General features: G+C 42.2%; 2 pseudogenes; both read left to right on the forward strand.

The window, feature by feature from the left end:
* LOC145850347 (uncharacterized) overlaps positions 1 to 18,760 on the forward strand; it is an 89,280-nt pseudogene extending 70,520 nt beyond the window's left edge.
* Positions 18,761 to 19,045: 285 nt separating this feature from the next.
* Positions 19,046 to 20,243, forward strand: LOC106589706 (toll-like receptor 2; annotated as a pseudogene).
* The last annotated feature ends 7,704 nt before the right edge of the window (positions 20,244 to 27,947 follow it).

Below are 27,947 nucleotides of genomic sequence, written 5' to 3' on the forward strand. Positions count from 1 at the left end.
CCCCATTAACATCGACAGGGTGGAGCGGGTCGAGAGTTTCAAGTTCCTTGGTGTCCACATCACCAACAAACAATTATGGTCCAAACACACCAAGACAGTTAAGAGGGCACGAGAAAACCTTTTCCCCCTCAGGAGACTGAAAATATTTTGCATGGGCACCCAGATCCTCAAAAGGTTCTACAGTTGCACCATCGAGAGCATCCTGACCGGTTGCATCGCCGCCTGGTATGGCAACTGTTCGGCATCTGACCATAAGGTGCTACAGAGGGTAGTGCGAATGGCCCAGTACATCACTGGGACCAAGCTTCCTGCCATCCAGGACCTATATAATAGGCGGTGTCAGAGGAAAGCCCATAAAATTGTCAGAGACTCCTGTCACCCAAGTTATAGACTGGTTTCTCTGCTACCGCACGGCAAGCGGTACCGGAGTGCCAAGTCTAGGACCAAAAGGCTCCTCAACAGCTTCTACCCCCCAAGCCATAATACTGCTGAACAATTCCTAAAAATCGCCACCGGACAATTTACATTGACCCCCCCCCCCTCCTGCTGCTGTTACTCGCCGTTTGTTTGTTACCTATCACTTCGCCCCCACCTACATGTACAGATTACCTCAACTAACCTGTACCCCTGCACACTGACTTGGTACCGGTACCCCCTGTGTATAGCCTCGTTATTGTTATTCTTATTGTGTTACTTTTTATTATTACTTTTTATTTTAGTCTACTTGGTAAATATTTTCTTCCTCTTGAACTGCACTGTTGGTTAAGGGCTTTTAAGTAAGCATTTCACAGTAAAGTCTACACTTGTTGTATTCGGTGCATGTGGCAAATAAAGTTTGATTTGATTTGAGAGACATAAGACAATACACACGTGTATACAGACACACACACAAAACACACTCAGGCATTGATGATCCACTCCTAAAGGCGTTTTCCTCTGAGGTTGGTTTGGTACGTCCGTTTAGCAAAAAATATGTCTATCAAAAAAATGGCAGGGTGCCGGCTTTGTTGTTATTTGAATCCCAAATTGCCTCTATAAAGGTGTCTTAAAGGGCGACAGGCTAGCTAGCGTTGCATCAGTCAGGAAAAGCCTGGATCCTTATCAGACAGACAGAGAGAAAGGAAGAAAGAGAGCGAGGGCACTAGAACAGTCTGCAGCACCCGGCCTCACCCAAATAGAATCTAAAGTCAAATGTCTACTATATACTGATGATCTGGTGCTTCTGTCCCCAACCAAGTAGGGCCTATAGCAGCACCTAGATCTCCTGCACAGATTCTGCCAGACCTGGGCCCTGACAGTACATTTCAGTAACACAAAAATAATGGTGTTCCAAAAAAGGTCCAGTTACCAGGACCTCAAACACAAATTTAATCTAGACACCGTTGCCCTAGAGCAAGCAACCTTTTTTAAATACCTTGGCCAAAACATCAGCGCCACAGGTAACTTCCACAAAGCTGTGAACAATCTGAGAGACAAGGCAAGAAGGGCCTTCTATGCCATCAAAAGGAACATAAAATTCGACATACCAATTAGGATCTGGCTAAAAATACTTGAATCAGTTATAGAACCCATTGGCCTTTATGGTTTTGAGGTCTGAGGTCCGCTCACCAACCAAGAATTCACAAAAAACACCAAATTGAGACTCTACATGCAGAATCCTGCAAAAATATCTGTGTACAACGTAAAACACCAAATAATACATGCAGAGCAGAATCAGGCCGATACCTGTTAATGATCAAAATCCAGAAAAGAGACGTTAAATTCTACAACCACCTAAAAGGAAGCGATTCCCAAACATTCCATAACAAAGCCATCACCTACAGAGAGATGAACCTGGAGAAGAGTCCCTTAATAAGGATCGGACCCTTTTATTCACTTTTCACCTAAAATGACATACACAAATCTAACTACCTGTAGTTAATGACATTTCCAAATCTAACTACCTGTAGTTAATATACCCAAATCTAACTGCCTGTAGTTAATGACATACCCAAATCTAACTGCCTGTAGTTAATGACATACCCAAATCTAACTGCCTGTAGTTAATGACATACCCAAATCTAACTGCCTGTAGTTAATGACATATCCAAATCTAACTGCCTGTAGTTAATGACATACCCAAATCTAACTGCCTGTAGTTAATGACATACCCAAATCTAACTGCCTGTAGTTAATGACAAACCCAAATCTAACTACCTGTAGTTAATGACATACCCAAATCTAACTGCCTGTAGTTAATGACATACCCAAATCTAACTGCCTGTAGTTAATGACATACCCAAATCTAACTGCCTGTAGTTAATGACAAACCCAAATCTAACTACCTGTAGTTAATGACATACCCAAATCTAACTGCCTGTAGTTAATGACATATCCAAATCTAACTGCCTGTAGTTAATGATATACCCAAATCTAACTGCCTGTAGTTAATGATATACCCAAATCTAACTGCCTGTAGTTAATGACAAACCCAAATCTAACTACCTGTAGTTAATGACATACTGAAATCTAACTGCCTGTAGTTAATGACATACCCACATCTAACTGCCTGTAGTTAATGACATACCCAAATCTAACTGCCTGTAGTTAATGACATACCCAAATCTAACTGGCTGTAGTTAATGACATACTGAAATCGAACCGCCTGTAGCTCAGGCCCTGAAGCAAGTATATGCATACTATTGATACTATTTCAAAGGAAACACTTTGAAGTTTGTGGAAATTTGAAAATACTATAGAAGAATATAACACATTAGATCTGGTAAAAGATAATACAAAGAAAAAAACATGATTATTTTCAAGTTTTTTGTACCATCATCTTTGAAATGCAAAGAGAAAGGCCATAATGAATTATTCTAGCCCAGGCGCAATTTAGACTTTGGCCACTAGATGGCCACTAGATATCAGTGTATGTGCAAAGTTTTAGAGTGATCCGATGAACCATTGCATATCTATTCAAAATGTTGTATCAAGACTGCCCAAATGTGCCTAATTGGTTTATTCATACATTTTCAAGTTCATAATTGTGCACTCTCCTCGAATAATAGCTACTGTAAATTGGACAGTGCAGTTAGATTAACAAGAATTTAATATTTCTGCCCATATCAGATATGTCTATGTCCTGGGAATTATTTTTGTTTCTTACAACCTCATGCTAATCACATTAGCCTACGTTAGCTCAACCGTCCCAAGGATGGGACACCGGTCCTGTAGAGGTTACAAGCTGGTCCTGGTGCTCTGTTCACAAGCAAAGTCACATATTTCTCTCAGACTACACAGATCCACAAAGAATTACAAAAACAATCCAATTTTGATCAACTCTCATATCTATTGGCTGAAATACCACAGCGTACAATCACAGCAGCAAGATTGGTGACCTGTGGCCACAAGAAAAGGGCAACCAGTGGAGAACAAAAACCATTGCAAATACAACCCATATTTATGAATTTTCCCTTTTGTACTTTAACTATTTACACATCATTACAAAACTGTATATAGACAAATGTCTTTATTCTTTTGGAACTTTTGTGAGTGTAATGTTTACTCTTCATTTTGTATTGTTTATTTCACTTTTGTTTGTTATCTATTTCACTTGCTTTGGCAATGTAAACATATGTTTCCCAAGCCAATAAAGCCTTTTGAATTGACTGATATGAGAGTGAGCAAGAGAGAGAGAGAGAGAGAGAGAGAGAGAGAGAGAGCAAGAGAGAGAGAGAGAGAGAGAGAGAGAATGGCAATGAGAGACAGAGTGAGATGAGAGAGAGCCAGAAAGAGAGAGAGGAAAAAGTGTGTGTGTGTGTGTGTGTGTGTCAGTGCTCCTCTGTCTCTCCTCTGTCTCTCTACTATGACAGCTAACACTGATGTAGACTGTCGCACCCGGCAGGGATAAGTCAGGACTGACACAACACACACATACACACACACACAGGCAAGAGAGTAGGCATATTTCACTGTTGCTTCCATAAATACATTAAAGGGGGTAACATACATGTAATAAAATTGTATATTCAAAAAAGACAACTTTGAGTTACATATTCATCGTCCATCAATGATGACATCACAGCCTGTAGCCAGATGGTATGACATTTAAACGCTTGCACCTCATTAAATACTTCCTGAAACCCTGGAGATTTAATTCGTCTCAATTTCCCTCCTGTTGTGAACTCTTTCTCCCGTCTCTCTTTCTCTCTTTTGTTCCCTGTTGCTGTCTCTTTTCTCCACACCCTCCTCCTCCTCCTCCTCCTTCCCTCTCTCTCCAGAAGCCCAGGAGTGTTTCGGGGGAGTAGGAGCCAGGGTAAACTGCTAAATGATACTTCCTCTGTGAGAGTGGGATAATAGCTAAGGGGTGTGTGTGTATGAGAGATGTGTGTCAATGCAGCAGTAAATGGACAGCGTGATAGAAAACAGTTACATGCCCGAGAACCTTCACCATCATATCAATATAGGCCTGTCAGAGCTGCCTCACACCAGGGAGATTGGTCAAGATTGAAGTGAAAATTGAACGTGTATCCATGTCCTGAGGACGTAGGGAAAGGCCTTCAAAACCGGCCAACAGTGAGCACTATTACCATCAAGTAGGTTCGCTTTTGCTGAGACATTGTGCACTTGTGTGGTTGAGCAATATAATCCCAGAGCTCTGGATTAGAAGGTTGAGTGTTCAATCCCAATCATGAACACTGTTTTATTTATTTTGTGTTTATCCCTATCCCAGACCTTAACCCTTATTTTAACCATTCAGAATGAGTGACTAAACTTAATGTTTCATCCCTATCCCACTTACCTTAACCTTTACCTTAACCGTTAAGAATGCACTATGGAGAGAGAGAGAAAGAGGTGTGTGTGTGTGTGTGTGCGTGCGTGCGCGTGCATGAGTACCTGTATGTGTGTTCACTCTAAATGGAACTGGACTGAATAATTGAACAGAAAGAGGTGATTTATGAACAGATCCACCTCTAAAATACATTTTGCTACCAGTGCTGTACACACACACCAGTGGCGGTTGGTGCCGTTTAAGATGAGGGAGGAAGATTATTTTTTTCATGAGCATGGCCTTTTTTCTATTACAGCATATTGGATGACTGTCATTCATATTTCATTCACCCAGTTCAATGTAACAGCGATAGGTTTAGGCAACTACATGATATTCAAATTTCCCCTACAACCATCATGAGGTTGCTACAATCTAGCCTATGAATGACAGTTTACAACGTAGGTGCACACAGGTCGAGAGACAAATTTAAGGTGACATTTAATACCGCCTTGCACACTCTTTCCTGCATCTAGCTGATCTACGGTGTAATCATTAGTCCAACAGTTGCAAACAAGAGTTTCTATTGGACAAATTCAGATATGTTTATCCCTGTGTTGTTCTGTTTGCTTCCGTTTAAGAAACGTTTTTCAACAGAATCAGCGGAATGAATACACCCCTGATCACGCGTAAACACAGTTCACATTCATTGCAGCCACGTTGTATTCCTTCTTGCATCTATGCGCTCTTCTTCTTTCACCTTTTCCCTTCGCTTGTGGACTTCAATCAACAGCACGTCAGCTGTATGTATAAAAAACTGTATGTGGAAAAAACTTTCCAAGCCAATCCGCTACACACAGCCTACATCGTTGTCACCATATTAGCTAAAGTAATGTCCTAGTCAACATAGCTAATAGAACTAACGCGTTAGTAAACCCGCTATAATCATGCAGTAACGTTACAGTGTACAGTAAGTAAGCAGTTAGGCGGGCCACGGTGAAAATACATTTATAAAACCAAAATCTTACCTTGACTTGGAAGAGTGCCAGTGTTGTGTTGGATAGTCATAGCCAGCTAACTAATATAGCATCCCTCTATTTGAGCTGGGTGTTTCAGTAGGAGTAAGTAGCTAGCTGCATTTGCTAGCTAAGACTAAAAGATGGAGCAGGCCAAGGGTTGTGAATGTCAGGATGTAGTCAGTCCCACCACTTTGCTACACAAACCATTCTGTTCGAGCTGAACCTTCTCTTGCTTCTCCTTCATTTTGGAAGAAATTAATTTGTTAAAAACTGTTCAACTACTGTCTTTCTCTTTGAGTCAACTACTCACCACATTTTATGCACTGCAGTGCTAGCAAGCTGTAGTTTATGCTTTCAGTACTAGATTAGTTCTCTGATCCTTTGATTGGGTGGACAACATCAGTTCATTATGCAAGAGCTCTGATAGGTTGGAGGACGTCCACCGGAAGTTGTAATAATTACTGTGTAAGTCTATGGAAGGTGGTGAGAACCATGAGCCTCCTAGGTTTTGTATTGAAGTCAATGTACCCAAAGGAGGACGGAAACTAGCTGTCTTCCGGCTACACCATGTTGCTATCCAACAGAGTGGTGCTGAGGCTTCTGTAGACCTTCTTTGTAAAATAGTGTGTTTTAATCAATTATTTGGTGACGTGATTATAATTAGTATAGTTTTATCTAAAAATGATAACTTTTTAAATGTTTTACAATTTGTATTTTTATGAAATTCACTCAGGAGGATGGTCCTCCCCTAGCTCCTCTGAGTAGCCTCCACTCACAAACACAAACACACACTCAGATGCATACACATACACGCACTGGGACACACAGAAACACACATAGTGGTTTGCATGCATCACACAGTTCCACAGATGGTGTTCTGTCACTTTTACTCATGTTGTCTCTATCCATTTCAGGTCACGATTCCTTCTCACACACACACACACACACACACACACACACACACACACACACACACACACACACACACACCACACACACACACACACACACACACACACACACACACACACACACACACACACAGAGACTATTGTCTATATCAATTTCAGGTCACGTTATCCCCCTGTGCTTTTGCTCTCAAGCTGAAATCATTCCCCCAGACCGGATTATTCTTATTCGTATTTTTTAAACTGCATTGTTGGTTAAGGGCTTGTAAGTATGCATTTCACTGTAAGGTTTACACCTGTTTGTATTAGGCGCATGTGACTAATAACATTTGATTTGATTTGATGTGATTTGATTTGATTGTCAAGTGGGTTGCTGCTAACTTTACTCACATGTTTACTTCCATAGTTGAGTGTGTGTTATACTTTATTCATCCACTGATTGTTAGCCAGTGGAGAATATACTGTTTGTTACAAACTTGGAGAATGCAAACATATGTACACATTCACATGTCAGGAGGTTCTGTAAATTCTTAGAATTGAATTATTTTTTTATTTTTTTACTTCTGAAATCTTTTTATTCAGTTTCTTGTCAGATTTTTTTCCAATGTCATTTTGTCTTTGACATAGTACTTGGAAACAGGATTATGTTGATAATTTAGTAATATTAAAACCATATAAAGAGTAACACGTTTTAAAGTTTCACATTGTATAGACCATATCTGTCAATATATTTTCTGACGAGTTTGAACCCTGTCATTTCTTCCAATTCTTCGATTTTTCTTTCCAATTTTCTATTGATTGTGGATGTGTTCTAACTTTTTCTTTTCAACAAATCAGAACCACATTTTGAAAAATATGTTGTTTACTGATTCAACACCATTTTAGAAAAATAATTACAACATAATCTATCAATCCGTACTTGAAGTTTAGTTGTAATCATTGTGCTTTCTGTTCTTTGACTGCCTGCCATGTTATTGCATGCAGTCAACACTTAACATGTCAATCTTGTTAAACACAGTTCATTCATCATTTGTCTGTATTGTATTTTTCATGCATTCAACATGAAACACAATGAAGATTGATTGAATAAAACTGTCAGTAATTATTGTTATTGTGGACAGTGGCTGGCTTACCATGGAATTCCAACAGCTATTCGTCCCCATTTTGAGTCATGCAACTATTATCAACTGTTTCAAAGACTCAGACAATAACTATGGCTAAAAATATATTAGATAAACAAGCGTAACAACAAATGGTGGATCTGCCAGACTTTTTTTCTTTTTAGTCAGTCTGGATAGAAAAAACAAGATATTTAATGATGAGGAAGGTTAACAGTGAAAGTGGTTCATAGAGAATAAAATAAACCTCAATGTTATAAACTAGGAGATGATTGTACTCCATTTCCTTAGACAGCTCTTGCATCAGTCTATCTGTGTGTGTGTGTGTGTGTGTGTGTGTGTGTGTGTGTGTGTGTGTGTGTGTGTGTGTGTGTGTGTGTGTGTGTGTGTGTGTGTGGGTGGGTGTGTAGGTGGGTGGGTGGGTGTGTGGGTGCATGTGTGGGTGCATGCGTGCGTATGTAAATCTTTGTCAAGTTAAGAACACAAACAACCATAAAGACGAAAGACTGTGTCAACTGCCTGTAGTCAATATCTGATGACTTTAAACATGACTGTGAGAGGACACGAACACACACGCACACAAATTACATTTTATTTGTCACATGCGCCGAATACAACAGGTGTAGACCTTACAGTGAAATGCTTACTTAACCAACAATGCAGTTTTAAGAAAATACAAAAAAATAAATAAATAAGAGATAAGAATAACAAATAATTAAAGAGCAGCAGTAAATAACAATAGCGGGGCTATATATAGGGGGTACCAGTACAGAGTCGATGTGCGGTGGCACCGGTGTCGAGGTAAATGAAGTAATATGTACATGTAGGTAGAGTTATTAATGTGACTATCCATAGATAACAACAGGCAGCAGCAGCAGCATAGAAGAGGGGGGGCGAGGGGGGCAATGCAAATATTCTGGGTAGCCATTTGATTAGGTGCTCAGGAGTCTTATGGCTTGGGGGTAGAAGCTGTTTAGAAGCCTATTGGACCTAGACTTGGCGCTCCGGTACCGCTTGTTGTGCAATAGCAGAGAGAAAAGTCTATGACTAGGGTGGCTGGAGTCTTTGACCATTTTTTGGGCCTTCCTCTGACACCGCCTGGTATAGAGGTCCTGGATGGCAGGAACCTTGACCCCGGTGATGTACTGGGCCGTACGCACTACCCTCTGTGGTGCCTTGCGGTCGAAGGCCGAGCAGGTGCCATACCAGGCAGTGATGCAACCCGTCAGGATGCTCTCAGTGGTGCAGCTGTAGAAACTTTTGAGGATCTCAGGACCCATGCTAAATCTTTTCAGTCTCCTGATGGGGAAAAGGTTTTGTCGTGCCCTCTTCACGACTGTCTTGGTGTACTTGGACCATGTTAGGACGCCAAGGAACTTGAAAAACTCTCGACCCGCTCCACTACAGCCCCGTCGATGTTAATGGGGGCCTGGTCGGTCCTCCTTTTCCTGCAGTCCACAATCATCTCCTTTGTCTTGATCACATTGAGGGAGAGGTTGTTGTCCTTGCACCACATGGTCAGGTCTCTTACCTCCTCCCTATAGGCTGTCTCATCGTTGTCAGTGATCAGGCCTACCACTGTTATGTCATCAGATAACTTAATGATGGTGTTGGAGTCGTGCCTGGCCGTGCAGTCATGAGTGAACAGGGAGTACAGGATGGGACTGAGGGGCTCCTGTGTTGAGGAAGTCCAGGATCCAGTTGCAGAGGGAGATGTTTAGTCCCAGGGTCCTTAGCTTAGTGATTAGCTTTGTGGGCACTATGGTGTTGATCGCTGAGCTGTCGTCAATGAATAGCATTCTCACATAGGTGTTCCTTTTGTCCAGGTGTGAAAGGGCAGTGCGGAGTGCAATAGACATTGCATCATCTGTGGATCTGTTGGAGCGGTATGCAAATTGGAGTGGGTCTAGGGTTTCTGTGATAATGGTGTTGATGTGACCCATGACCAGCCTTTCAAAACATTTCATGAATACAGACGTGAGTGCTACAGGTCAGTAATCATTTAGACAGGTTATCCTAGTGTTCTTGGCCACAAGGACTATGGTGATCTGCTTGAAACATGTTGGTATTACAGACTCAGTCAGGGGCAGGTTGAAAATGTCAGTGAAGACACTTGCCAGTTGGGCAGCGCATGCTTGCAGTACACGTCCTGGTAATCTGTCTGGCCCTGCGGCCTTGTGAATGTTGACCTGTTTAAAGGTCTTACTCACATCGGCTGCGGAGAGAGTGATCACACAGTCGTCCGGAACAGCTGATGCTCTCATGCATGTTTCAGTGTTACTTGCCTCAACGCGAGCATATTTATCTCGTCTGGTAGGCTCGTGTCACTGGGCAGCTCTCGGCTGTTCCATCGGTAGTCTGTTTGCAAGCCCTGCCACATCTGACGAGCGTTGGAAGCCGTTATAATAAGATTCGATCTTAGTATTGACGCATTACCTGTTTGATCGTTCATCGGCGGGCATAGCAGGATTTCTTATAAACTTCAGGGTTATAGTCTACCATTCAGATCAGTGCAAATGTTTCCTGTAATCCGTGGCTTCTGGTTGAGGTATATACGTACAGTCACTGTGGAGATGACATCATCGATGCACTTATTGATAAAGCCAGTGTACTCCTCAATGCCATTGGAAAAATCCCGGAACATATTCCAGTCTGTGCTAGCAAAACAGTCCTGTAGTTTAGCATCTGCTTCCTCTGACCACTTTTTTATAAACCGAGTCACTGGTGCTTCTTGCTTGAATTTTTGCTTGTAAGCAGGAAGATAGAATTATGGTCAGATTTGCCAAATGGAGGGCGAGGGAGAGCTTTATATCCGTCTCTGTGTGTGGAGTTAAGGTCGTCTAGAATATTTTTCCCTCTGGTTGCACAATTAACATGCTGATAGAAAGGAGGTAAAACTGATTTAAGTTTCCTTGCATTAAAGTCCCCGGCCACTAGGAGCACCGCCTCTGGATGAACGTTTTCCTGTTTGCTTATGGCGGTATACAGCTCATTGAGTGCGGTTTTAGTGCCAGCATCGGTCTGTGGTGGTATGTAGACAGCTACGAAAAATACAGATGAAAACTCTCTAGCTAGATAGTGTGGTCTACAGCTTTTCATGGGATACTCTACGTCAGGCGAGCATAGCCTCGAGACTTCCTTAGATATCATGCAACAGCTGTTGTTTACATAAATGCATAGGCCCCCACCCTGTGTCTTACCAGAGGCTGCTGTTCTATCCTGCAGATAGAGCGTAAAACCGGCCAGTTGTATGTTTTTAATGTCGTCGTTCAGCAACGACTCGGTGAAACATAAGATATTACAGTTAATGTCCTGTTGGTAGAATATATACGTGCTTTCAGTTCATCCCATTTATTTTCCAGCGATTGAACGTTAGCTAGCAGGACGGAAGGCAAAGACACATATGCCACTCGTCGCCTGATCCTCCCAAGACACCCTGATCTTTTTCCGCAAAATCTCTGTTTCCTTCTCCAGCGAATGACAGGGATCTGGGCCTGGTCGGGTGTCTGCAGTATATCCCTCCCATCCAACTCATTGAAGAAAAACTGTTTGCCTAATCTGTGGTGAGTAATCGCAGTTGAAATGTCTAGAAGCTCTTTTCGGTCATAAGAGGCAGTAGCAGCAACATTATGTACAAAACAAGTTACGAACAAGACTAAAAAACAAACATAATAGCACGGTTGGTTTTAAGAGCCGATAAGACGGCAGCCAACCCCTCCAGCACCACAGTCTTGTACAGCTAACCTTGTGGGGACACACAATTCAGTCCCATTCAAAATCCTATTTTCTCTAACCCTTAACCCTAACCCATACTCTTACCCTTACCCTTACCCTAACCCTAACCTTAACCTTAACCTTAACCCTAACCCTAAATTAAACTAACCCTTGCTCCTAACCCTAACCCTTAACGTAATTCTAACCCTAACACTATTTCTAACCTTAATCCTAAACCCCCCAGAAATAGCATTTGACCTCGTGGGGACTTCCTCAGTGTCTCCAAGCCATATCCCATGTTGTCCCATGTTATGGAAACTAAAAGGTGACAGTTGTGAACAACAATTGTGTCAACTGTGGATACACAATCCCTCACCCTTCCCTCCGTGTATCTCTATCTAATTTAGATGGTGCGTTATGAGCTACTAACTGATAAGTATTTACCATAAGTAATGCATAGATCCATTAGGCCACGTCTGGATATGCCAGAAGACATCATGTTAGCAGCACATTGAGGTGTATTAACTTTGTTCCTCCTAACCCTTCTAGGTACTCTGGAACACCCGTGTGTAAACTTAGAACATTCAGTACTGAACATTCTGATTGATGACATCACAATCAGCTGATCAGTCAGAGTTCTAGAATAGAACTCTTGGAGATTTTATTTCTCTGTTCAAACAGCCCTCACAGTGGGAAGTAATTTACCAAAAGAAACTTTGCGTGACCAACTGTATGTGAACAAAATAAGCGACAGACTACCCCAAAGAAGCCACCTCTACCATAATTGACCACATCTGATATTGTGCAAACGTTGCTTTCAAAGTTTTCCAAACGTCGCTTTAGCGTTTTAGCTCAAATGAGACTGACTGTCGCTCCCTGAGTCTGTGTTCTGTCAGGCTGACAGAAAATGCCCCAGGAGAATCCTGCACAGACAGACACACACACACACACACACACACACACACACACACACGCACACACGCACACACGCACACACGCACACACGCACACACGCACACACGCACACACACACACACACACACACACACACACACACACACACACACACACAGAAGTTCCCTCATATTAGAGGAATGCTGCTCAGACACATTTGTGTTTTGTTAGCTTGTTAGAAGGTCATCTAAATATAAAGTGACGGAGAAAGAGAGGCCGTTTCAGGTTAGGGTGTTATCTACAGCAGGAGGAACACACACACACACACAGTTGGAAGTGGGAAGTTTACATACACTTAGGTTGGAGTCATTAAAACTTGTTTTTCGATCACTCACAAATTTCTTGTTAACAAACTATAGTTTTGGCAAGTCGGTTAGAACATCTACTTTGTGAATGACACAAGTAATTTTTCCAACAGTTGTTTACAGACAGATTATTTCACTTATAATTCACTGTATTACAATTCCAGTGGATCAGAAGTTTACATACACTTAGTTGACTGTGCCTTTAAACAGCATGGAAAATTCCAGAAAAGGATGTCATGGCTTTAGAAGTTTCTGATAGGTTAATTGACATCATTTGAGTCAATCGGAGGTGTACCTGTGGATGTATTTCAAGGCCTACCTTCAAACTCAGTGCCTCTTTGCTTGGCATCATGGGAAAATCAAAAGAAATCAGCCAAGACCTCATAAAAAAATGGTAAACCTCCAGAAATCTGGTTCATCCTTGGGAGCAATTTCCAAATGCCTGAAGGTACCACGTTCATCTGTACAAACAATAGTATGCAAGTATAAACACCATGGGACCATGCAGCCGTCATACTGCTCAGGAAGGAGACGTATTCTGTCTCCTAGAGATGAACGTACTTCGGTGCGAAAAGTGCAAATCAATCCCAGAACAACAGCAAAGGACCTTGTGAAGATGCTGGAGGAAACAGGTACAAATGTATCCACAGTAAAACGAGTCCTATATCGAGATAACCTGAAAGGCCGCTCAGCAAGGAAGAAGCCACTGCTCCAAAACCGCCATAAAAAAGCCAGACTACGGTTTGTAACTGCACATGGGGACAAAGATCGTACTTTTTGAAGAAATGTCCTCTGGTCTGATGAAACAAAAATAGAACTGTTTGGCCATAATGACCATCGTTATGTTTGGAGAAAAAAGGGGGAGGCTTGCAAGCCGAAGAACACCATCCGAACCGTGACGCACGGGAGTGGCAGCATCATGTTGTGGGGGTGCTTTGCTGCAGGAGGGACTGGTGCACTTCACAAAATAGAAGGTATCACGAGGTAGGAAAATTATGTGGATATATTGAAGCATCATTTCAAGACATCAATCAGGAAGTTAAAGCTTGGTTGCAAATGGATCTTCCAAATGGACAATGACCCCAAGCATACTTCCAAAGTTGTGGCAAAATGACTTAAGGACAACAAAGTCAAGGTATTGGAGTGGCCATCACAAAGCCCTGACCTCAATCCTGTAGAAAATTTGTGGGCAGAACTCAAAAAGTGTGTACGAGCAAGGAGGCCTACAAACCTGACTCAGTTACACCAGCTCTGTCAGGAGGAATGGGCCAAAATTCACCCAACTTATTGTGGGAAGCTTGTGGAAGGCTACCGAAATGTTTGACCCAAGTTAAACAATTTAAAGGCAATGCTACCAAATACTAATTGAGAATGTAAGCTTCTGACCCACTGGGAATGTGATGAAAGAAGTAAAAGCTGAAATAAATCATTCTCTCTACTATTATTCTGACATTTCACATTCTTAAAATAAAGTGGTGATTCTAACTGACCTAAGACAGGGAATTTTTACTAGGATTAAATGTCAGGAATTGTGAAAAACTGAGTTTAAATGTATTTGGCTAAAGTGTATGTAAACTTACGACTTCAACTGTATATACACAGGGCCCCGTTGTATTTGAGTTGAGTAAATCTAGATAAAATGTGTGGTGGAAGAGAGGAAAATCTAGATAAAATGTGTGGTGGAAGAGAGGAAAATCTAGATAAAATGTGTGCTGGAAGAGAGGAAAATCTAGATAAAATGTGTGGTGGAAGAGAGGAAAATCTAGATAAAATGTGTGGTGGAAGAGAGGAAAATCTAGATAAAATGTGTGCTGGAAGAGAGGAAAATCTAGATAAAATGTGTGCTGGAAGAGAGGAAAATCTAGATAAAATGTGTGCTGGAAGAGAGGAAAATCCACACATAATAAAAAAGAAAGAGAATACACCGTCACAACATTTAATTAGACTTTTCATATGGCAAATTACATACAGAATCAATCATCAATCAAATTGATTTTATAAAGCCCTTTTTACATCAGCAGTTGTCACAACGTGCTTATACAGAAACCCAGCCAAAACCCCAAAGAGCAGGCAATGCAGATTTGGAAGCACATTGGCTAGGAAAAACTCCCTAGAAAGGCAGGAACCTTGGAATCAACCTAGAGAGGGGTGGTCCTCTTCTTAGGAAGGAACCAGCCAGCATTGGAGTCAACATGGGCCAGCATTCCTGTGGAACGCATTCGACACCTTATAGTTCATGCCCGACAAATTGAGGCTGTTCTGAGGGGAAAAGGGGGTGCAACTCAATATTAAGAAGGTGTTCCTAGTGTTTTGTACACTCAGTGTATATTTGGACCTTGAGAGAGAGACTTCAACTAGTCCTATTTGGAGGAGGTCAGTATGGGGAAAACAGGTTTGAGTGATTCAGGAACTAAGTAAGAGGGGGAATGTGACACACATATAAGATTATGACAATACAAGTATTTTCTTAAGGACATTAACCCCCCCCAAACCTTTGACTACACCACTGCTCATCTCACACACACTGTCCTGTATTTGGGAAAAAAGAAACCTTAACATGACAGCAAATGAGATATTGGCAAATCAAACAGTTAAAAATAAGTAAATAAATAAACATATCTAGTCCCTATAATGTGTAACTATTTCTGATGTATGTATTGTGATATATATGTACTATGTTAGGTATGCTATCACATTGCCTGGTTGGGGGATAGGAGTTTTATATGGTGGAGCGAGGAAGAGAGGAACAGAGTGATAGACAGGAGAGAGGAACAGAGTGAGAAAGGGGATAGAGGAACAGAGTGAGAGAGGGGAGAGAGGAACAGAGTGAGAGAGGGGAGAGAGGAACAGAGTGATAGACAGGAGAGAGGAACAGAGTGAGAAAGGGGAGAGAGGAACAGAGTGATAGACAGGAGAGAGGAACAGAGTGATAGACAAGAGAGAGGAACAGAGTGATAGACAGAAGAGAGGAACAGAGTGATAGACAGGAGAGAGGAACAGAGTGAGAAAGGGGAGAGAGGAACAGAGTGATAGACAGGAGAGAGGAACAGAGTGATAGACAAGAGAGAGGAACAGAGTGATAGACAGAAGAGAGGAACAGAGTGATAGACAGGAGAGAGGAACAGAGTGATAGACAAGAGAGAGGAACAGAGTGATAGACAGGAGAGAGGAACAGAGTGAGAGAGGGGAGAGAGGAACAGAGTGATAGACAGGAGAGAGGAACAGAGTGAGAGAGGGGAGAGAGGAACAGAGTGAGAGAGGGGAGAAAGGAACAGAGTGAGAGAGGGGAGAGAGGAACAGAGTGATAGACAGGAGAGAGGAACAGAGTGAGAGAGGGGAGAGAGGAACAGAGTGAGAGAGGGGAGAGAGGAACAGAGTGATAGACAGGAGAGAGGAACAGAGTGATAGACAAGAGAGAGGAACAGAGTGATAGACAGGAGAGAGGAACAGAGTGAGAGAGGGGAGAGAGGAACAGAGTGAGAGAGGGGAGAGAGGAACAGAGTGAGAGAGGGGAGAGAGGAACAGAGTGAGAGAGGGGAGAGAGGAACAGAGTGAGAGAGGGGAGAGAGGAACAGAGTGATAGACAGGAGAGAGGAACAGAGTGAGAGAGGGGAGAGAGGAACAGAGTGAGAGAGGGGAGAGAGGAACAGAGTGAGAGAGGGGAGAGAGGAACAGAGTGATAGACAGAAGAGAGGAACAGAGTGATAGACAGGAGAGAGGAACAGAGTGAGAGAGGGGAGAGAGGAAGAGATTAAAGTGCTTATTGTAGCCCTCCCAACTCTTAACCACATATACGGTAGCCCCTGGCAACTTAATGTATGAACCACTATCCTCAAATGGTCACTTTGTCAGGTGAATACGCAGTGAGAACCGAAGAGGGTGTGATCGACGTGGTTTGAACCCGGTCTCCTGCATGCCACGGTACCACCCTAAAACAAGTCTTGGAGTCTCAGGCAAGGTCACACACGTGCACACACACACACACACACACACTTGGGAGGCAACAGGAGTCCTCTGTGTCGTCTGTTATGCCTAACATCAAAGATGCTGCTGGTAATGCTGTTAGCAGGGTTCTGTGTGTGGTGCATGCATCCTGTCTCTCTAACGGCTGCAGCTATAATGTGCTTCAGCTGAGTAATTCTCTGCACTTCCTCCATGATCTCCCTTTCAGCTGAGCCTGTTTCCTCTAGTGTGAAATACACTGGCCAGCCACAAACAGGCCTGAAAAACACATGTGCCTGCATGCACACGCACACACACACATATAAACACACACACACACACACACGCACACACACACATATAAACACACATACACAAACACACATGTGAATACAGGCGCATGTGTCTTTTTCAGGTCCACTAAGGAAGGAGTCTTCCCACATACAAGATCTGATGGCAGACATTTCATCCTTGCCTGTCTCAGATTCCAAAGTATTTTACCCTCCACTCTAACAGTCTGGGGTGTGTCTCCAAGGGAAGTTGTGGGAAAAGGAACAGACATGCAGTTAGTTATGTTTTTCCATCATCTGATGTCGCATATTTGTCCTCCAACTTTTTCTCAGCTCCTCATTCAGTCAGTCATATCAAAGTTTGCCACCCATTCCTTAGAAATACTGAATTATTCTGTATTTCGGAGTAAAACAGGGAGATCCGTATCGAACCTTTAAGGAACACGTGTGTGCTTTGTGTATCATAATCTATTAAAAGGAAGCATTTCCCAAACACCCCCACCTTACCTCCCCCTTAAGCTGGCAGAGCTATGTGTCCCTTCTTTTTTTGTGCTTGAGGTGGCAACCTTTTCCACAGTGCTATGCTGGTGGGGAAAGCACTCTCGTCTTCTTCTGATGATTTCCAGTAAAAAAGAATGACTGTTGTGGCTTGCCTGTCTTCTGTGTGACGCAGTGTCTTTGTCCACAAGATGTTCTCTTTTCCAGAATAGCATTTTTTACCAGCATTTACCTCCGCCTATTTACATACTGATATTTTCCTCTCCTCTGGTTCTCCTCTGGTTCTCCTCTGGTTTGTTTTAACATAATGCTTTAGTCAAGCATGTTCTACCACAATAGAGAAAATGTTTTGTAAGGTAAATTAATACATTGGATCCCCTGTTAGAGGTAGTCCAGATATTGATTGTTAGTGATGTTTTTGATGTAGAAAGTCGATTTGAAGTTGTGAAGTAAATTGTGTAGATCATTATTCGTTTCCATGAACATAGATTAAATCTGGTCCTAGACATTGAGTTAGCTTTTTAGTCCAGGACTAGGCTTAATCTGTGTCCGGGTAACCGCCCCTTATTGGAAGTGAACTTAGGCAGCAACAAAATACATCCTCTAAAGGATGTTCAGCGCTTCTTATGTTTAACAAATCTACATTAGTAGGAACAAATGTACCTCTTTTGAATCAATGGAAATATTAAACTCTTCCAAAGGGCTGATGGTGCTGGATGTATCTTGTAATCCATTGGAAAAGTTCAGTATCACAGCAGATGTTCTCCCTTACCTTAAGAATGTAGACCTCTCCTACTGTGTCCAAAATGGAAGCATGGAGTGGGATGTGACGGACAGGTATTTTCTGAGTGACATGTACAAGCTTGACTTGAACGGTGTCCAGATGTCTTTGGAGGGTATGAGTATGGGGCTGCAAGGCCTGAACTCCTTGTTAGCTTCTCTGGCACTTTCTAATTTAGAGAAAAATAAACACCCCTATATCAAAGTTCTAACCGATATTGCCTAACACATACCTAGATGGGGAAATGGGCACACTTCTACTGAAATATGACATCAGTTTTGTATCTAAGGAATTGCTCCAGTACTGAAGTCAGCCAACAAAACTTGATTTATTAGATAATAATATGTCTGATCTGTCTAAGTCCTCATTCAGATCTCTTAAGCAGCTGACATATCTTTGACTGTGCCACAACAAGATTTCATCTTTGCTCTCCACATGGGAAATCCTTGATCTCAGCTGCAACAGTATCAACAATCACATTTAGCAGACGCTCGTATCCAGAGTGACTTAAAGGAGCAATTAGGGTAAAGTGCCTTGTTCAAGGGTACATCGACAAAGCCTTGTCATCTCTGGGATTTGAACCAGCAACCTTTCAGTTACTGGCCCAACAGATTAAGCCTCTATGATATACTGATCAGATTTGGCACATTTTACAAGACTCATTGAACTGTCCACTTACAGTAATACAATTCGTAATCTAGAAAACTGTGTCTTCCAGGATTTAAAGGCCTTAACAGTCCTAAACCTGGTAGAAAATAGTATCCTGACCATGAATAGTGCTTTCAAGAATGGTTTGGAAAAACTAGAGATCTTGGAGATTGGAGGAAATGAACTAAAGCCCATTGGGAAAGAAGACAAAGATTACAGTCACTCAACTATTTGGATTTAGTTGACAATCAAATGACCAGTATGAATGACAGGGCCTTTGAGGGATTGGTCAACCTTACAAATCTCATTCTGTATGGAAATAAAATCCCTTCAGGAGCAATTAGAGAGCTATAAAATGGACGAACCCTCGCTAAACACTCCACCGTTCTTTCACTTGTCATCTCTCGAATATCTGAAAATCTACAGCCAGTGTCCGGAAGGAATGCATAATCTACTATCAAGCTGTCTTGAAGGTGAAGTCTTTATTAACAATATGGTTAGGGAATCTCAGTATCAAATCTCTGCACCCAGACACATTCATTTACACACCCCAGTTGATGTACCTTGACATCAGCAACAATATATTCACAACCTCACTCCAGAGCTGTGTTACCCAATCCTAGAACTCACACGAGTCTTTAGATTTCCTTATAGGACCCAATTATCGCAAGTGTTTCACTTGCAAGTAAGAAATAACGAACTTACAGCTATCAATGAGATAGTGATGCATTCTCTCCCTTCATTGAGTTACATGGACCTGAATAATAACTTGTTTAATTGTGACTGCAGCAATGCTTGGTTCATTCAGTGGGTGATAAACAAAATCCAAACCTAAGTTCAGAGATGGCAAGTGGTCTATACCTAGTACCTCTTCCTGGCTTATCTCTATGACACCAAACAGAGAAACAGGCATGCAGCTTTGATTTTTTGTATTTAACTAGGAAAGTCAGTTGAAAACAAATTCTTATTTACAATGACGGCCTATCCCAGCCAAATCCCTAACTCGGACAAACCTGGGCCAATTGTGCGCCGCCCTGTGGGACTCCCAATCACAGCCTGTTGTGATACAGCCTGGAATTGAACCATGGTCTGTAGTGACACCTCTAGCACTGAAATGCAGTGCCTTAGACTGCTGCGCCACTCGGGAGCCTCAAGCTAATCAGTATGACACCATCTCCTACAACAACCATAATGATCCCTGGGCCATGAGGGAGCTACAGCCAGAGCTGGATGGGTAGCAGGGCTGGAGGCTATGTCTGCACCACCGTGACGTCCAGCCAGGCAAACCCACTATAGAAATCATCACAGACGCCATCTAAGAGTGGTTTATTCACATACAGCTAGCTAGCATACAGCCAAAGATGCTCCTTGTTATATCTGTTATATATATTAGTACATCCAGATACCTCCAAGTGAATGTGACCTTGTAACTAGGCAATGATAATCAACAACACATTCCATCTTTAGGCTAGTGTTCAAAATATTAGCCAAAACACTGGCTATGGCTGGTTCTGGAGATAGTTTGTCATAAGCATTTAGGGATAACTTCACAATCTAATGTCATCTTCAAATATGTGTTCTTGTGTCTACTGCCAGTGAGAATCTGCACTGCAGAGAGGTAGAGGAGGAAGCTCATGTTGCTGATTGCATTTCATTCTCAGTACATAGTCATAAACATGCAGGAAAAAATGACTGAGAGACACATCATTTAGGAATATATTGTGGATGTTATGAGCCCTTTGTTGTTCACACAATAAACCTATTTTCAACAATATCTCTACCGTCACATAATGCAGATGAAAGGGTACAGGGTTAGTTATCATAATCTTGGCGCACACTGTTCATGCAACTACACAACATTATTAGTTGGCTAACTCGTGTTCTACAAAGTAATGGTGGTCCAGTAGCAGAACCTGTATGACAGAGAATTAGCAATTAGTCATTTATAAGGATCTCCATGGTGTACTGTATGTATGCACCATATAGGACGTGATGGCCAAGTGCAGGAACATGTGTTTGTGACATGCTAGGGTTATGCCCTGCATGCCGTATGCAATGCTTACAGGCAATAACATGGGGACATGGATGCTGAAATACATGGGTAGGTAAATGCAAAGTTAGAGCACAGGTATGGTTCTAATTATAGGGGGACTTGACATCCCGATAGTAACTGGAATATCAATATCAATGAAGCACCAGTCAATGGGGATATCTAATCCTGAGCAAAATAGTAGTGGACTACAATACACCTGTAGGCTCTCTGTAGATTGGAATACATTTTATTCCATTTCAAAGTCTGTTTGCAATTGTATCCTAATGTCTTAATGTTCCTGCAATGATTAATACAAGTTCATAATATTCATATCCTTGTCCTTGTCTGCCTAATTTGAACTAGAAAGTTATCCACTTGCCACTATTAGCTAGCTGACGAGCTAATGAACCAAAACACTAGCTAGTTTGCAAGATTAAATTCACATGATCTTGCAAGTAAAGCATGGTCGTTGAACCTACCGGAGGTTGAGCAAGTGTCAGAACTCAGGATAAGACCCAGATGCAGACAGCTAGAATCACAGATGTTTATTGACCAAACAAGGGGCAGGCAAAAGACAGGTCAAGGGCAGGCAGAGGTCCATAATCCAGGGCAGAGTCAGTAAGGTACAGGACAGCAGGCAGGCTCACGGTCAGGGTAGGCAGAGGTTCGTAATCTGGTCAGAGTCAGGCAGGTACAGAACAGCAGGCAGGCTCACGGTCAGGGCAGGCAGAGGTCCGTAATCTGGTCAGAGTCAGGCAGGTACAGAACAGAACAGCAGGCAGGCTCACGGTCAGGGCAGGCAGAGGTTCGTAATCTGGTCAGAGTCAGGCAGGTACAGAACAGCAGGCAGGCTCACGGTCAGGGCAGGCAGAGGTCCGTAATCTGGTCAGAGTCAGGCAGGTACAGAACAGAACAGAACAGCAGGCAGGCTCACGGTCAGGGCAGGCAGAGGTCCGTAATCTGGTCAGAGTCAGGCAGGTACAGAACAGCAGGCAGGCTCACGGTCAGGGCAGGCAGAGGTCCGTAATCCAGGGCAGAGTCAGGCAGGTACAGAACAGCAGGCAGGCTCGGGGGTCAGGCAGAATGGTCAGAATCGGGGAAAGTAGGAAACAGAAACTTGAGAAACCAAGAAGATGGGAAAGCACACTGGTAAGACCTGACAAGACAAGACGACCTGGCTACAAACAAACAGAGAACACAGGTATAAATACACAGGGGATAATGGGGAAGATGGGCGACACCTGGCGGGTGGTGGAGACAAGCACAAAGGCAGGTGAAACTGATCAGGGTGTGACAGCAAGAGTGCAATAGTTTACTGATGTTTTTCTGAAGGAAATGTGCCATATTATCATATCTTTTATTCTGTTAACTCATGTGAGGATTCTCTGTCTCCTTCACCAAACTGTATCATTCACTGACATTTATTAAAGATCCAGATTTACTAAACCCAGATACCTATTCAGCCACTACCCCCGTGTGTGTGTGTGTGTGTGTGTGTGTGTGTGTGTGTGTGTGTGTGTGTGTGTGTGTGTGTGTGTGTGTGTGTGTGTGTGTGTGTGTGTGTGTGTGTGTGTGTGTGTGCCCGCCCTCCATTGCACTGAGAGCGATCTCCTGTAAAAACCTCAAAAGGTCACTGAATAAACTGTTATTCTGTGTCTGTGTGCATGTGTCTGTGTGCATGTGTCTGTGTGCATGTGTGTGTGTGCATGTGTCTGTGTGCATGTGTCTGTGTGCATGTGTGTGTGTGCATGTGTCTGTGTGCATGTGTCTGTGTGCATGTGTCTGTGTGCATGTGTCTGTGTGCATGTGTCTGTGTGCATGTGTGTGTGTGCATGTGTGTGTGTGCATGTGTCTGTGTGCATGTGTGTAACCCCTGCCACGGTTTGCGTGTTGAACAGACATCAGTGCTAGGTCCTCCCATCCACAGGGTTGTTTGAATCTTCTCAGGAGACTCACACTCTCCTCTCCACACACACACAAACACACGCACACACACACACACACACACACACACACACACACACAAACACACACACACACGCGCGCCCCCCCCACACACACACACACACACACACACACACACACACACACCACACACCACACACACACACACACACACACACACACACACACACACACACACCACACACACACACACACACACACACTTCCACTCTCATCAGCACACATGCGTGATTAGGTTTCTACCATCTGTGAAATATGTATGACTAGCTGAGGGAAGGCGTGTGTGCTTGTTTGTGTAAAAGGTGAAATATTAAAGATGGGGATGTGTGAAACTCACTCCTCACCCTGAGGTATCGCCCCTTGTGCCATTGAAGAAGGTATTTTCAAAAGTGCAATGGGTTGGAATGCTTCAGGAGGCCGGTCATGTGGGTTTGCAAGGCAGAGGTTCTGAGTTGGAGACTGTATGAGCCGATCGACGGGAAGCGGTAACTGCTAAGCAAGCAGCATGACGTTGTCCTTGACATTTGCATGCACTGCGTGCCTGAGTGTGTGTGTGTACGCGCGTGCGTGTGTGTTTTGATATCTGTCTCCTTCGTTGACCATGGTATCCTCTATCTGTTATGTAACAGTAGCCTGGTTAGGAGGTCCCCATTCTAGTTGAATTATTCAGATATGGTGTTTGTTCCCTGTTAGCTACGCCTCACTGCTATACATTCCACAGGAATTACACCCAGTTTACTCATCTGATCATTGCATGCTGGTCAGACACACTCACACTGAATTCAGACACACTCACACACACATTAAAATACATGCCCAAGTATGGCACACACATGGCCCACACACACACACACACACACACACACACACACACACACACACACACACACACACACACACACACACACACCGTATAAATGGTTGTTATTGTTTGTATCAAAGGATGTAACAGTCTAATGAGTGCTGTGTTTATTGTTGATGTTATTTGTCTAATAGGTGCTGTGTTTATTGTTGATGTTATTTGTCTAATAGGTGCTGTGTTTATTGTTGATGTTATTTGTCTAATAGGTGCTGTGTTTATTGTTGATGTTATTTGTCTAATAGGTGCTGTGTTTATTGTTGATGTTATTTGTCTAATAGGTGCTGTGTTTATTGTTGATGTTATTTGTCTAATAGGTGCTGTGTTTATTGTTGCTGACAGACAGACAGACAGACAGACAGACAGACAGACAGACAGACAGACAGACAGACAGACAGACAGACAGACAGACAGACAGACAGACAGACAGACAGACAGACAGACAGACAGACAGACAGACAGACAGACAGACAGACAGACAGACAGACAGACAGACAGACAGACAGACAGACAGACAGACAGACAGACAGACAGACAGACAGACAGACAGACAGAGGCTGAACCGTACAGCAGTCAGTGACCACAAGAACAAAGGCATACACTGACACAGAGGAAATAATTACAATGAGAGACTTGCCGCAGTATTGTGTTTTCACAGCCTCTGAAGACCTTGAGTAAAGTGTAGAGTTAGAGCGTGTGTGTGTGTGATTATTATAAGAGTGCACAGGAAGCATGTACTGTATATATCATTTCACTAATTGCAGTGCTCTGCTGTAATTACAATGCTATAGGGACACACTGCTCTCAGATCACATTATTTAAAGCCTTCACACAGCTTCTACTGTCCATCATACAATACATACAGAGTTCTTATCTACTGTACTCCCCTCCCTCTCTCCTCTCCCTCCTTCTCCTCTCCTTTTTCTCTCTCTTCTACCTGTTGGTCTCTCTTCTTCTCCATATCTCTTCTCTGCTCTCTTCTTCTCTCCTTCCCTCCTTGCCTTGTTTTTCAGAGAAACAAATAATAATATTTTTTTGCTAAATGCTTTATACTGTACATGTATCCGCCTCACAGTCAGAGAAATAAGTAGTACTGCTAGGTTTCACATTAAATCAAAGTTAAATGTAACAAATAACTACATTTTTTATAAAGAAATGTACAAATGATACATTTGTGACATCGATATTTAATAACCCGTTACAGTAACACACAAAAACTAAATGGTTTTATCATGTGCCAAATAATGGTTTGTTGGCTTGTAACCATAGTGGAATCCTTTTTGGTGCTATATGGAACCTTTTTTTGAAGGTCCTATGAAGAACCATGGTCATAAGGTTCAATATGGAACCTGTATGGTGCCTTAAATAACCATTTCCAAGGGTTCTATCAGTAAGGGATAAACACTACATTGGAAATAATGGACAACACAAATGTGTCCAAGGTAATGTACAGAACGGAGGAATTTATCCCAGTTATATTAGTTGCCAAAGAAATCAATAGGAAAGCACACATTTACCGGAAGAATAATTTCATGTTTATGAGCAAATTCATACTTTGTCATCTTTTTGGTGCTAGAGACGTGACCCAGTTGTTTGTTCTTTATGTTCCATTGCCATGCTAAGTAGCAACGTTCTTATCCCTTGCTTGCTGCTAACTAGCCAACTAGCTACACAGTCACAACCTCTACCTCCGTACGTTTGTTTAAGCTGTTTATCCCCATTATAGCACAGCTGCCAAAGAAAACAATATGAAAGCACACATTTACTGATAGAAATCCTTTTTTTTTTTTTGCTAATTTATTTTTTATAAGTTTATAAATTCCTACTTTCATATCTTTTGGTGGCTAGAGACGCGACCCAGTCGTTTGTTCGATTAGTTCCATATTTATGGGCGTGGCCCATTTGTTAGTTCTATATGGCAACGTTCATATCCCTCTGGTGTTATTCTGCAGCCAGAATAAACAGCAAAGTAACTGTTTTCTAATGACCACAGGAGGTTGGTGGCACATTTATTGGGGAGGATGGGCTCATGGTAATGGCCAAAGTGGAATAGGTGGAATGGTATCAAATACATCAAAGACGTGGTTTCCATTTGTGTGATGCCATTCCGTTCGTTCTGTTCCAGCCATTATTATGAGCCGTTCTCCCCTCAGCAACCTCCACTGCTATTGACATTAATTTGGATATATCCATAACAATGAGCTGATATGCCCAATTTTGCCTGGCATAGCTAAAAAAGTTTGCCTTCTCGTCGGGACACTTGTCACTGACTGTTCATTACGAGGAGATTACATTGCATATCAAACACCAGGCTAGAAGCTAGCTAAATAGTTTGTTGCTAGCAAACCTGACAATATGACAACTGAATAAAAAAATCTGTTGCGGAAAACAGCTTGTCAAACTAGAAATAACCAGTTTATAATGGCAATAAGGCACCTCTGGGTTTTGTGGTATATGGCCAATATATCACGGCTAAGGGCTGTTCTTAAGCACGACGCATTGTGGAGTGCCTGGACACAACCCTTAGCCGTTGTATATTGGCCATATATCACCAACCCCTGAGGTGCCTTATTGCTGTTATAAACTGGTTACCAAAGTAATTAGAGCAGTAAAAATAAATGTTTTGTAATGCCCGTGGTATACGGCTGTCAGCCAATCAGCACTCAGGGCTCGAACCACCCAGTTTATAAAACCCTTTTTGGGGCTATATAAGACCCATTTTTATGATTCTTTATAGAACCATTCTCAATCTCAACGGTTCTGTATAGAACCATTCTCAATCTCAACGGTTCTTTATAGAACCATTCTCAATCTCAACGGTTCTGTATAGAACCATTCTCAATCTCAAAGGTTCTGTATAGAACCATTCTCAATCTCAACGGTTCTGTATAGAACCATTCTCAATCTCAACGGTTCTGTATAGAACCATTCTCAATCTCAACGGTTCTGTATAGAACCATTCTCAATCTCAACGGTTCTTTATAGAACCATTCTCAATCTCAAAGGTTCTTTATAGAACCATTCTCAATCTCAAAGGTTCTTTATAGAACATACAGGGTTTTTTATTCTGGTTTAACAGCGATATTATATTGTTAAAATTCCATATTTCTATTGTTGTGTTTATGAACAAGTTGAATCAGGTGTGCTAGCTCTGGAATGGTTTGGATTCCCTGAGAAGAGAATTTTAAGAACTACTGACTTAGTCAACCGTTCTCAATTGACACAAGGCCGTAAGTAAGTCTTTCTCAAGAGACCGTCACTGGCCATTATCATAAAGTATTATCCCAGAGCATAACACAACAGATGAGATCAACTGGATTGACACTATCACTCACGGTTGCACAAAAAAAAGCAGTGACCAAACCACGCCGCAAAATATTTGAATGAGCCGCCACCCCTATATTTTAATCATCACTAAAATATGAAATAACAATTTTTTTAACTGCAAAGAATCATTGGAGGACTCAAAGGGTTATTTGTATGTAAAACATTTACATTGGACATTTAGCAGATGCTCTTATCCAGAGTAACTTACAGTAAGTGCATTCATCTTAACATAGCTAGGTGAGACAACCACATATCACAGTCAGATATACAGCATACGAACATTCCATTCCAGCTAAACAATAGATAAATAGAGTTTTGCAAATATGACACATTTTCATACACATCTAAAATCGAATAATAAAAAATCTGAAAACAGTTGTCACGACTTCTGCCGAAGTCGATGCCCCTCTTTGTTCGGGCGGTGCTCGGCAGGTCGACGTCACCGGTCTTCTAGCCATCATTGATCAGTTTTTCATTATCCATTGGTTTTGTTTTGTCTTCCTACACACCTGGTTCCAATCCCATTCATTACATGCTGTGTATTTAATCCTCTGTTTCCCCTCATGTCCTTGTCGGAGATAGTTTGCTGGTTATGTGTTTGTGAATTTTGTATAGGTGTGTGACGGGTATGTTTACCCATGTTTATTTTTATGTATGTTGGTTTTGGAGTTTGTTTTATAATAATGAAACTACTCCAGTTATACCAAGTTGGTTTCTCCTGCGCCTGACTTCCCTGCCACCTACACACACGACAATGACAACAGTCATATTTTACACACACATGAAGGTACACATTAGAAATAATTTCTGGCCTCCCGTGTGGCACAGCGGTCTAAGGCA

This window comes from Salmo salar, chromosome 28 (genome assembly GCF_965601325.2).
Source record: "Salmo salar chromosome 28, fSalSal1, whole genome shotgun sequence".
In the NCBI taxonomy this organism is placed as follows: Eukaryota; Metazoa; Chordata; class Actinopteri; order Salmoniformes; family Salmonidae; genus Salmo; species Salmo salar.